Source organism: Parambassis ranga, chromosome 24 (assembly GCF_900634625.1).
Source record: "Parambassis ranga chromosome 24, fParRan2.1, whole genome shotgun sequence".
NCBI classification, from domain to species: Eukaryota; Metazoa; Chordata; class Actinopteri; family Ambassidae; genus Parambassis; species Parambassis ranga.
The window spans coordinates 16,389,303-16,403,109 of record NC_041043.1 but is presented as its reverse complement, the minus strand read 5'-3'; the positions used below and the strand labels follow the sequence as shown (position 1 = coordinate 16,403,109).

The following is a 13,807-nucleotide window of genomic DNA, read 5'->3' as shown; positions in this document are numbered from 1 at the left end:
CACTCTGAAACTTCTAACTTCCAGCATACATCACAGGTTTAGGATGAGTCTGGACGCCGGCTCAGCTAACTCTGATTCGTCCTTTCTGGTTGGACTGAGGACAGACTCCAGTGGTTCGACGTGGTCTGCTTAGCATGCTAACTCCAAGCATGCAGCTTGGTTGTTGGACGATTTCTATACTAGACACCGACGCTGCTTTTTCTAGAGGTTACACTAGTGGTACAAAGTGGTATTGCATGACTTTGTGGCTAGCTGCCTAGCATGCTGGCTTCAATGAGACAAGTTTGTTGGACCAGACAAGAACACTTCTACTCCTCTCTGGCTGGACAGAGGGCCGAGCAGATGCTTGCAGAGCAATCTAGTGAAGGCTAGCTGGTTAGCATGCTAACCTTAATCGACACATGTCCAAGAAAACCCAGACATCAGTCTAAATAAACCAGTAGATCTACGGTTCTTCTGAACCTTTGCATCAAGTCGGGCTGTCTTGTGTTGTCGTGGTGGTTGTGTGGGCCTGGATGGTTGTTGTCTGACTAGTTGTTGTCTAATTAGGTGTATTCAGTAACAGGAATTGGACTGTTTCCCCTCCTCAGCACTCGTCTGTCATGTATGGCCTCTTTATATATGTTGTTTTTTTCTTTGCTGGATGTTTTGGAGCATGGCTCAGTGTTTCCATGCTTTGAAAACCTCACCATGACTTAACTTCCTCCCAGAAATGAAAGAAGGAAAAAACAAACAAGTCAGCTGACGAGTCACCGTCTGCTTCCCGACAAATACAAATCAAAACAGGTTGTTTACCACCGAGGTAGAGACACCCGGAAACCTTCAAGCGTGCCGGGAACGCTTGGTCAGTGTGGGAAATATTGGGGTAACGGGGGTGTGACCACAGCTCTGTGGGGCTGGGAGGTAACAGCTCCACTGGGACGGAGCGGAAACACCGCCACTGTGGACGAGTCCTGGTCTACAACCACACATGGGTTCACTTCTGCAATGGAGGTTGAAGTGAAGAACACAAGTTAGAAGAAGACGTTCAGCACACACACAGACACACACAGACACACACGTAGCTGTGACTGCCTGTTCACCTTTAGCTTTCCCTCTGACGTAACAGCTCCAAGAGGGCACAGAGAGGCCGAACTGCAAAAACTGGCTTTTTTCCTGCACACACACACACACACCTCACAGCTTTCTGCATTGCCATTGCACCATTCAGCATCAAATATGCATCAAATTATATAAGAGAGACTCTTATGTAACAGACTCTATCCCCCTCTCTACCCCAGAGTGTGTGTGTGTGTGTGTGTGAGGGTGTGTGTTTTCATGCTGAGGTCTATGGCTAATGAAGCCATCTTTGCAGGGGCAAAACACAGAAACAGAGGGTGAGGAGGAAGAGGAGGAGGAGGAGGAGGAGGAGGAAGAGGAGGAGGAGAGTGAAGCTAAATATAACTCTGCTGGCCCTGAGCAGCATCTGAGAGAGGAGAGAGGAGAGAGGAGAGGAGAGGAGAGGAGAGGAGAGGGGAGAGGAGAGGAGAGGAGAGAGGAGAGGAGAGGAGAGGAGAGGAGAGAGGAGAGGAGAGGAGAGGAGAGGAGAGGAGAGGAGAGGAGGAGTCACATCCACCTGACCACCTCCTGCTCCTCATTGTGTTCCTGCTTTTTTAATCTCTCCACACTTTCATTGTGACCACACCATTGGAGGGGTTCTCCAGTCCAGGTCCAGGTTCCTGTTTCCCTGGAGGCTGAACCCGGACAGACTGTGCTTCAGTCTGCTCTGTGTTGTTGCAACACATGTGTGAGGAGCTGTATCACTCTGTGAGCGTGTAAAACAAACTGTAAACAAACCAACAACACGTGAATAAGATGTGTCAAATAACCTGCAGATATATGCACACACACACACACACACACACACACACACATGGCAACAATGGAAACAATAAATCCTCCTGATGCTCTGAAGCTGCGACAGTGAGTCAGTGGATGGAAGTTTGAACTGTTAGTCTGGAAACAGGAACGTTTTCAGGATTCTCCACCGGTGTGTCCATCAAATGACAGAATACACTGATTGATTAAAAAACAGGCAGCATGCGGCGTCCACGTCTTCCCCGATGACCACAGATCACTCAACAGGTGAGAAACCATCGTCTGCACGCACACACACACACACACACACACACACACACTAAAAAAAGCCATGCACCACACAGACACACACATAACACATACAGCACAGCGATCTGCCACCACATACACAGCGGCGGCCTCTCTGCCCGGCGCTGGAATCCACCGCTCTGACATTTCTGCCCGCCGCCGCAAACCCAACTGGAAACCTTTAACGGCCTGAGGTCGGCCTGCGAGAGCGATGGAGATAAATTACAGTGTTTGGTTTGGTGAGGAGAGAGCGGGAGGCAGGCCGGGAGTGTGAGCGGGTTCATGTGCAGCAGCACTCTCTCACCCTGTGGATGCATGTGTGTGCTCATATCCAAAGAAAACACACACGTTTATGAGTGTGTGTTTTATCTGCTTTGGAGCGCATCCATCAGCAGTTATAGAATCGTACAGCGCTATAAAGCAACCTGCCCACATGGACCGAGTCCACCACATGCAGGGCGGACAGAGCAGAAAGAGCCGAGCTGTGACGTGAACACACAGACAGGGAAGGTGTGGAAACACCAGGATAAGACCAGCAGGTCATCACAGTAACAGAAACACAGCAGGACCTCTATTTCTATCTGCCTGTTCCATAGGGGGCGCTCTTGAGGTAGATTTAATGGACTCTTATGGAGCCCCAAACTGCAACTATCGTGAGGTTAAAACTGTTATTTCAGCATATTTTAGGGTGCTAAGACTATAACACCTGAGCTTAACTGGCCAATTAGCATCCATTAGCAGAATGCTAGCACAGTGTAGGCTAAATCCGCTTCAACAGTAAGGAAGAGGAACGGACATTAGCCTGTTCACACTTTCCAAAAAAAAATTTAGTATATTTAGTTTCGTCCACTTAGAGGATAGGCTCCTGAGCGCCCCCTGGGTGAACTGCAGTGTCGGTGCATCGGCATAAATACAAAGTGGACTTTCTTACACTCAAAGTATTATAATATTGAGATCAATCACTTGTCTGCTCGTTAAAGTCCTTCAGTAGCATCATATTGGTGTGACGTGCTTCGATTGATAAGTTTGAGACTGCAGCACCTGGGCGTCTGGCTTAAGGCAGAACAGCATTTTCTATGATCGAAGGTTTGGACTCTGTAGATGCAGCAGCGTGTTAGTGTGACGACAAAAACTAACTTCTTCACTGGAACCTGAGGCAGAAGGTGTCACTTTAAAGCTAACATAGCGACCGTGGAGCGATGAGGAGAAACCTCTGTGAAGCACCAACAGCTGCACTTCTTGGGTTCGGGTTTTTGGGTTTTGTCGACACCTTTCACAGTAACCTCCACCTCCCAGTGATGACAGTCTGTCTTCCTGACTGACTCCATCCAGGAGGAAAATCACCACTAGAAGGTCTGACTGCAGACTCCTGACCTGTCTACCTGTCGGCAGATTAAACTGTGCAGCTTCAGTATCACACAAACGTGGGTTTCCTGCTTTAAGAAGACTCTTAAAGTTAAATCTCCCACATAACGTGCCTCACTTTCATGCCAGCCTTCACCATCTTTTGAAGGAACATCACAGTATTTACATTTTTTTGATACTCGTCTGAATATATTTGCATAGATATTTTTGGCCCTGCACGGTCTTTAATATCCAGAGGAATTAGATAGATGGAGGACAAATTTTACTGATGACATTAACACGAAATCACACACACACACGGCTGACAGCTGCTTCTGATCCTCACATGTACTTTAAGTTAACAGAGAGGTCTGATATCACCGGGTTGTCAGCCGAATCCTGTCAGCGACACCGTTTGTGTGGAAAACACATCAGGCAGAGATCCTTTCAAAACAAACACTGAAGTGTTGGTTAATTTCATCAGAAGAGAGCGCGCTGACAGCCGGGAAGGAAAGAGGAGGATCTGTTCGGAGGTTTTAGGGTTTCTGTTGGCCCGTCAGGATGGAAGAGGAGACGAAGAGGGAAGAAAAGGATGAGGAGGAGAAAGGAGGAGCTGAAGAGGAGAGGACAAGAATGTGATGGAAAAAGGAAATAAGATAAGAACATGGCAGAGAAGGGAGGAGGAGGAGGAGGAGGAGGAGAAGGATGGGCGAGCAAAGAAAGAAAGGAGGGATAGGAGGAGAGATAGGAGGGTGGAAAGTTAGACGGAGCATCAGAGAGGAGTAAAAAGAGAAGAGAAGGGTTAAAAACAACAGAAGAGAAGGAGGAGAGCAGGGAGGAGAGGAAAAGGGGGATGAAGGAGAGAGAGAGAGAGCGAGAAAGAGCTTTGAAGGAGGAGGAGGAGGAGAACTCATGCTGAAGATGGTCTGATTCATGTTGGTCTAAATCACCAAACAGTCATTTCACAATAAAAGCTCAATAACTCTGAGTTCAAACATGAAGCATATGTTTAGACGGCCTCTGCAGAGCTGCTGCTGGTGCCTTGCTCATGGGCAGCGTGCGGTTTCCCACTCTCACCCAGGTTTGACGCTGCTCACTCCGTACAAACATCATGTGCAGTGTGTTTTCAGATTTACTCCCTCTCTTTGAAGCATTAAATCTTAGGCCTGCTAGCTGTCGTTAGCATATGCTAATCCCCCCCCCCCTACACACACACACACCCTTCCACCGCCTGATGGACGGGAGTTGCGAGGTGCTAGCCAGCTGTGCTAGCTTTTAAGCTTTAATACTCCTGACAGTGAGTGAGCTAGCGTGAAGCTAATCAGCCTTAATGCCTCGCATATGGAGTTAGCTCCCGGAGATGGCTAGCTCGACTGTAGCAGCGGCTAATCCCGGGGGCCCGCAGGAACAAACTCAATCCTCCAAATATGTCAGTTCTTTGGAAACTGCAGGATGAGATTAAGATTAGAGGAAGAGAATAAAAATAGTGCAGAGGAGGAGAGGAGGAGAGGAGGAGACAGGCGGAGTGAGGACGAAGAGGAGACATTTGCATTTCCCTCTTCTGCTTGTGTTAAAAAGCTGAAGTGCCAGCTTCAGACGCACACCAGAGGCTCTTTAAAGTGTTGACTTCCTGAGTGAGGACAGGAAATGATGTCATACTGGTGTGGGCACAGAAACACCTCTTATCCTTAAGTGCTCGTGTGCGTCTGTACTTCACTCTGGAGCACCTGCTGCTCTCTCTCAGTCACAAAAATCACAGCCTTCGGTCAGACCTCTAATCCCTCTTGCACTTCCTCCTCCTCCTCCCTCTTCCGTCCGTCACATGTTATAACCCTGAGAGGCAGGGCGGTCTCTCTCTCTCTATCGCTCTCTGTTTCAGGCAGGAAGCCACCGAGTGGCACAGCAGAGGCGAGCCACCTGTTCCTCCCTGGCAGAGGAGATCACGGAGGAATGAGGGGAGCGGGGTGAAGGGGAAGGAGCGCCGATGAAGCACAGGAAGAGGGAGGAACAAGGAGGAGGAATAAGAAGATAGATGGCAAAAGAGGGGATTGAGGTCAAGGGAAGGGATGTGATGATGGGATGCTGAAGTTGCCGAGGAGACGGGAGGCGGACAAAGCAGGGGTTGCCTAATCACTCTCTCCTCCTCCTCCTCCTCCTCCTCCTCCCCTCTCGACCTTGTCCTCTCGCTCCATTCATCACTCCATCACCCCTCCCACAGACATCCTGCCTTTTCCTGAATGGTTCTCCGCACGTCATCCTGTGAGCCACAAGTGATGCTCTGACTTCATCTGAGAGTCGTCACGTTTCTGAATGAACACCTGATTAACGTTCAGCGTTAATCCACATGTAAATGTTACATCCACACTCTGATGCTGGAAAATGAGCCGACACGGTCAAACCTGGAGTAAAGGAACAGCTGTTCACGCACCTTTTGGAGAGTTTCTCCTGTGAAAGGCGACGCTGAAGCTTTCAGAATGACTGTACCTGTGTAACTGGAGGAGGTAGAAACCTCCTGCAGCAGGCCTGACCTTATGGAAGTGACAAATTAATGAGAATAAAATCACAAAATTAATGTTTTACACTGATTAATAAAGGAGTGTGTGTAAAAACCGGCTGGCAGGACGTCCTGTGCTGAACTCAATATTTGACTGACTTGGTTCTCTGAGTGCTGGCGGACATTTTTGACAGGACGTTGGACAGCTCACTGTTGCTGTTTGCCTCAATCAAAAGCTAAAAATCTAAGCGTTCCAATGACGTGTAGCATGTGAGCTAACATAAACAAAGCAGCTGTAATTCAAGCTAGCTGCCAGCAGAGAAGAGAAGAGACTCTAAAACCCGAAGAAAAGGACAACGTGCTGCAAAAAGAGCTGCAGCCACACCAACACGTGGACCAGCCCACTACTTGAGCTGAACAAAAGGGAAACAAAAAAAACAACTGATGGAGAACCAAACGAAGATGTGGGCGCCATGGTAACCAGTGAGCTGGTACATTCAGACATACACTCATAAAAATAAAAATAAAAAAGCTCAGCAATGGACAGTAAACCAATGAGAGTAGCAGGGAGGTGAAGAGGGAGAAGAAGTGTATGTTCTGTTGCCATGGTGACCACAGTTTGGCACAACGGATGCAAGCTGTGCCCTTGACAGCATCGCATGGAGAGCGAGCTTCACACACATGTGCAGACACACACACCCACAGAGGGCAGAGCGATGAACAGCTGTGTCAAAATGAAAGTGTGTGTGTGTGTGTGTGTGTGTCTGTGTCAGCCATGAGTGAGATAACAGAGTGACAGAATTTGAATAGCATTATGGGATATGAATATTGCCCAGACAACAGCAGTTAGTTTGGTTCCCATTTCCTCCAAGTAACCTCAAGTCCAGTGGTCTCTTTGTTTGTGCATTCAAATTGCATGGAAAGCAGTGTGTGTGTGTGTGTGTGTGTGTGTGTGTGTGTGTGTGTGTGTGTGTGTGTGTGTGTGTGTGTGTGCGGAACAATAAAGAGTTTGGTTTCGCTTCCGCATCATTCCTCATGCAAATGACGGCTTTGTTGCTTCTGCAGGCTGCACACTTCCTGTACATGTTCTATAAGTGTGTGTGTGTGTGTGTGTGTGTGTGTGTGTGTGTGTGTGTGTGTGTGTGTGTGTGTGTTAGCATGTGTGGTGTCTACGGTTGCTCATAAAAACAATAAGAACACAGCATGCAAACATAAACAGGTGTAATGGCTCTCATGGTGTGTTAGCATGGATTAGCTTAGCCAGCTAGCACTAAATATAAAACTGTGAAAAGCATGACGACAAACAGCAGAATCTGTTGATTCCAAAGGCTCTCAAAATGGCGTATGTAGTCATTCAGATGAGGTAAAGACTTTGCTGAACTACTCGTGATCTGACCTGCCTGTTACTCCACGTTGTCACGCCATAAACTAAGTGGCCACTCAAAGAACTGCTGGTTCTCACGTCTGATCCGTGATGCAGACACACAGAGGACACACATGGACACTTTCTGTCTGTCTGAACAGCTCGCCACAGCGCAGAGCAGCCACCTTCCATGTCCTCCTAACCCACCTGACACACACACACACACACACAGCGTGTGCATTTTACAGTGCACACTCTGCAAGCACTGACGCACATCCTGACACTGTGTGAAGTTTAAAGGCCCACACACTCTGAGGTGCAGATAGCAATCTCTGCTTTACATGATCTATTTCTGTGCACACTCTGATGAAAAATACACACACACACACACACAGACAGACACACACAGCCGTGGGTGACAAGTGCATACAAGGGGGTAGAGATGTGAGATGTGTGGATTACATAGTTCAGCTCATCCTTGATACCAGGCTGTTACACAGGAAGAGGAAGTGACACCGCTGACACACACACACACACACACACACACAGCACGCGGTTTCTGCTGCTATTCGTCATATTTGCACTTATTTGAAAAGCACCTCCTCCACCCATCACTGTTAAACCTCCATCACAGCAGCCACTCATGGTCTCCAGTTCCTGAGGAGCACCAGGAGCATGTGTTCATGGTCTGGAGGCCTTTTGACCTTTGACCTCTGCACTGTTCCTTGTAGCACTGATGCTGTAGGGTAAAGCCTCCAGCAGCTCTCCTGGATATCAAACCTGATCACACAACACAGAACCCAGTGAATGCATCCTCCAACAACGCTGTCCTCTTTTAGTTCACCTCTCTTTCTTTCTCCCGTCGCCTCTCTGCTCAGGTGGACTCCTCAGAACTCAAAACTTTTGGCCGATGGCTGGTCCCCCTTGTATTAATCCCAGAGAGCACGCTGCTGTGAAGGCAGGAACATCTGCAGTGTTGAGTTCTGAGACTTGAAAATCACCCTTGGACTGGGGCCAGTGTTGTTATCTGATTACTCCACCCTGGAGATCGTGCTGATATCTCAGTCAGCCGCTGATGTCATCCAGTGCAGACGTCCTGAATGCCTGGTTACCAGTGCTGAATTCCAGGTATCCACGCAACACATGTGACATCACAAACATGCTGCCAGAAGACAGCGCAGAGAGCAGGCCCGGAGGAACGAGATGACAGGTCAGACATCAGCATCCACCACAGCCGGAGGCAGCTCAAAGCTGCGGAAGCATTCGACCCATGAATGATCAGGATGTGTATGTATTTCATCACTGTTGTGTTAAGTTTGTGTTAGCGCCCCACAAACGTCCTATCGCAGAGGCGTGTGTGTGAGAGGAGGAACTTTACACGAAGGCAGGCAGAGGGAACATTTAAAAAAAGTGAGTTCTGTCATTTACACTCCCAGCCGAGGTCACACCTCCGGGTGACGAAGCTGGCCGGTTGCCTCGGCAACCAGCCGGGGAGGGCAAAAACAGCAAGAGTAATTCTGGTTAAATGAACAGAGCTCGACCGTCTGTTTCTCTGCGCTCTCTCCTCACAAAAGAATCGGCCATTTTAAATCCTAATGAGGTTATTACAGCAAGAACAATCTTTTTACCCACAATTCCCTTTGGTTTAATGCTCAAATTACAAATGTAACTCAACAGATTTTAACACTTTTCTTCCCTTTTGTGTGTGTTATGTCTGCTACACACACACACACACACACACACACACACACACACTGATCCTACCTGTTGTTTTTGTTTGTCCGCTGGTCCAGTTCATCAAGTCCACAAAATGTCCCTGCAGGGAGAGAGAGAGAGAGAGAGAGAGAGAGAGAGCATGAAGCACTATGTAAGTCCAGCTGTTGTAAACATGGTCTGTGAGGCCACATGCGTGCAACATGGCCGCCGCCTCCTGCAGCAGAGGCAGCCCCGACAAACCCACCAAGGCAGCCATAAAACACAACAAAGCACTGATGATAAGAATCATAAGAGAATATGAGACGGGGCTGGAGGGGCTAGAACAGCGCTAATGCTAACTGAGCCAGACATTGAAAATGAATAGGAAACTCTAGCATCTGCAGCTAGCATCCAAAACTAGAGCCAGAAACCAGGAGGTGAAACACTTTGACATGAATTCACTCAGAGAGTTTGAACGTCAGCCTCCTAAACCTAAGGCTAACCCAGTTAGCGTAGCTTAGCTCAAACACTAACAGCAGTGAGCATCATCTCTGTGGCGGCTGTCAGAGGAGGGCTCGGTGTCAGAAGGGGTTAACGCTCGGGCCGCATCATGTCAAAATAAAAGCACGGACGGTGAGCATACTTTGAATACTTTGACAGGTCAAAAGGTCATGAGACGCCCTGGTGTGCCCAGCGCGGAGTTAAAATGGACGCCAGGAAATTAAAACAAAAAAGGAGCAGTGCTGCTTCTGTATCGTCTCCATGGCGACGGGAGTGACATGCTGATCCTGCAGTTTGTAATCACACATTTTTCTAAAATAAGTCTCCGTTGATGCCATCTGAGCATTTGACATTTCAAAGTCTGCGATGAGTCCAATAACAGCCGCTGACACTCGCAGAGTTTCAGATCGCTCGTGTCATCCTGATTTTCTTTTGTCACTTTTTTTTTCCGGTGATGATGTTTTTCTGTTTTTTTAAGCCCTCTGGGGTTTCTGCTCAGCCTCACCCACAGAGATTGGATTTCTTTTCATCCCCTGATATTTTCTGAAGTGTTTTTTTATCTTTTATGTGAATATGCAAATAAGTCACCTTGGATCTACGGCGGCGACTGTCTGTGTGTTTTCAGCGTGCTGCCACACACAGCTCAGCGGCTTAACGCGGTTTATTTATCATCAGAAAAACACCACGAGTTCAAGCAAAAATCAGGTCAACTCACAAAAAGGCTCCTCTCAGAAAACACCAAACATATTCAAAATAAAACATAATATAATATTTCCACACATACTCAAAGGTACTAAAGCACCTGTGAGTGACTAGAATTAATAATAAGGAAAGATAAGAAGTAAAAAATAATCTATGCATTAAATTTAAAATTACAAAATCAATTTTAAACACTATTGATATTTAGTTTAATATAGTATATTCATTTAAAAATATCTATACTTTTAAAAACATGACACACACACAGCAGAACACTATATAAAATATATAAATAAATGTAAAAAATATAGAAATATTAAATATATAAATAAATATAAAAAATATAGAAATATAAAATATAGAAATATAATATAAAAAAAAATAAAAAAAATAAATATAATAATATAAAATATATAAATAATAATAACAAAATATAAAAACATAAAATATAAAAACACTTGTAAAACTAGTATTAACAAATTAACTAAAAATTCAAAAACACAGTATAATTAATATGTAAGCTGGCATATAAAATAATAAAATGAAAGGTGACACATAGTCCAGATATAAGAGGAAACCCTGACACGTCACCTGCTGGATTATCCCACACTGACATATTGTCATATCTATATCATATCATATCTACCATTTCCAGGCCGCGTACGTCATTCAGACCTCTTGCGTTTCCCAAAGCGCCTCTGGACAGTCCCCCGAGCAAATGCTCAGCAGGGCGTTTGGTGCCGAAGAAGAAGAAGAATGAGTGAGGTGTGAGAGCGAGACTTCCCCGCTGAGAGAAAGTGAGACATTCAACTGAAAACCCAACAGAGGGTTCACGCCGGTCCTGCACCCACACGTTCCTCCCCGTATGACTGCAGAGTTTCGACGGGGCCAAATTGCGGCTGTAGATTCTGAGTGATTGACATCGAAAGCTGATCACAAACATGTGAAGCTGCTGGCTGTCACAACATGAAGATATCAACATGAAGATATAGGAGGACGGGGGGTTGGGGGGGGGGGTGGTTTTTACAGGATCTTGCTAAAGTGGACACATCATTTTTGGAAGATTTTAAACTGAGAGGAAGGAAAGTGTGGCTGGATGGCGACAGATACGACAGACAGTCATGTGACAGACAGTCATGTGACTCATCAAAGCACGCAGCAGCTTCCACAGGGTTCAGCGATGACCGCGCAGTCAGAGGGAACTGAGCGCTGCTCGTGTCAGTTGGGATTTCCTGATTACAAAACACTGATTTAGCTTCACTGTCTGATGCATAAATGCATGAAGTGAGACTAATTACAAGCTGCTCAGAAAGTAGGCCAGTTTGGGTAAAGGTCTCTCTCTCTCTCTCTCTCTCTCTCTCTCTCTCCTTGTCCACCTAAACACACACAGTTTAAAGTTGAGCATGTGGAGAACAACCATCTTAATCTGAAGCTGCCTGGTGATTGGCTAATATGGAGAAACTTGTCAATCGTCAGTCAGCTGATTGCTGATTGGCTGAGGGAAGAGAAACATGTCATCCTCCAGCTGGCTGTGAGGACAGAGGGAGAGTTTACAGCTGACACACACACACACACACACACACACACACACACACACACCCAGCTGAGCAAAGTGCTTCAGATGAAGTGTGTCAGCTGATGGAGGCGACTCTCCTCCTCTCCTTCTTCCTTCTTTATGTTTCCTCATCTTGTTTTCTTTTCTCCCTCCTCTTCCTATTCCTCTGTCTCCTTTTCCTTTCCTCCTCTCTCCTGTTCTGTTGTCTCCTTTCCTTTTATTCGTCTCCTCCATTTAACCCTTGTTTCCTCTGCTCTTTTTCTTCCTTTCTCCATCATTTCTTGCTTCTCCTGTCCTCTCCTCTCCTCTTCCTGCTTTCCTTTCTTTTCTCTCTCCTTCCTCTCCCTCCTCTCTTCATCCTCCCTCTCTAAATGTCCAGGTGTTGTATATTTATACGTCCGTCGGTATGAAACCAAACCGCAGAGGAGCAGTTCACCTGCAGGAGCCAGTCAACCAGCTCATTAGGCTTTGTGTGTGCATATGTGTGGGTGTGTCTTAATAATTTAGCCTTCGCTGTCAGGACCTCGGTCACCGGAGCGCTCTCATGTTCCTTTACAGCTCTCAGGTGATCTCACACACACACACACACACACACACAGACACACACACACAGGTTCAAGTTGTGCAACTGCATTCAACTCAATCCAGTCAGATAAACTTTGTGGTGTTCAGCCTGGTCCGTGTGCTGCATACTTTTACCAACACATCAGTGAGTCCAAGCTGTAATGAGAGCTGTGTGTGTGTGTGTGTGTGTGTGTGTGTGTGTGTGTGTGTGTGTGTGTTACTTCTTCACACCATGCCATACATCTGCAGCCATCTCAAATTCTCCAGCTATGATGTGTACGCTGTGATAATTGACAGCAAATGCAAACCCAACACATCTGCAGACAGACGGACGACGCCGACACAAAATATTCAAATCGACACAGATCGACACAGATACACTCAGGCTGAGTAGATTCACTGTAATACGAGTCTTCAATAAAGACTTTCAACCACAGTGGACACTGTAAGTCCTTTAGCTGTCCTCCCTGTCCTCTTTGAACAAATCCACCTTCCATACTCAGCCCGTCCTCTACAGGGAAACAACTAAAACCACAGCACATCTGGCGCCCCCCTGTGTCGGACCATGGAGCCGTCGTCCAATTTTTCCCTAAAAAAGTACAGTTTGAACTAGGGCTGCAACGATTACTCGAGTAATATTCGAGGGCAAAATGCCTCAACAACTAATTTAGTACTCGATGACTTGTTTCGTGACGTCATCGGGGATGATTCTCTTGTGGCGTAGTGGGACGATCAGCGTTTTGGGTGCAAGAGGTCCCGGGTTTGAGACACACACGCGGTTTTGGCGCCGGGCATGGAGGCGGTCGCGCGCCGAAGCAATGACACTGCAGCGGTCCAAAGCAGGCATCCACCTGCTGCCGAGTACTCGAGTAATCGCAAAAATACTTGTTTGTTGCAGCACTAGTTTCAACCTCTGGGAGCAAAGAAAAGAAGTGTTTAAAACCCACAGTTCCTCCAGTGTCCACTTGAGGGCTGGCTCTAAGAATGAGTCCAATAAAAACTAATGACAGCCTCAGGTCAGAACCCATCTGTCACACACAGAAGTCACATCCTTATGCAACATGTTCGGTCCTCAGAAACTTAAAATAAGTGAGTCACTGCTGTGCTGACTCATGGTGCTAGCGTGCTACCTTCAGTGCTACACCCTGACCCAGCCTCCGTGTGATGTGATGGATGAAGGGAGGTGTCCCTTTAAGAGAGCTGATGCTAACACAGCAACCCGTCCACTCCAAACCTGAAACTCAGCCCGATGCAGCAGTGATTACTGTCAACAAATCTTTGAGGAACAGAGTCCGGCACACACACAGACACACACGTGCACACACATAAACACACACACAGACGCGCACACACACACACACACTTCCCACAAGGCCCAAGTCATAAATTAATTGACTGTTTAGTGCAGAAAATCAGCTCACACCTAAAACATTCTCCATCCTACACT

The 13,807-nt window shown here is 46.9% G+C and overlaps 1 protein-coding gene across 1 annotated transcript in view; it reads right to left on the bottom strand.

Moving 5' to 3' along the window:
* hivep2a (HIVEP zinc finger 2a) overlaps positions 1-13,807 on the bottom strand; it is a 70,206-nt gene that overhangs the window by 54,546 nt on the left and 1,853 nt on the right. Inside the window, exon 2 of the mRNA XM_028396530.1 lies at positions 9,111-9,162. The gene's annotated coding sequence lies outside the window, so the exon portion shown is untranslated. The remainder of the gene's footprint in view (positions 1-9,110; positions 9,163-13,807) is intronic.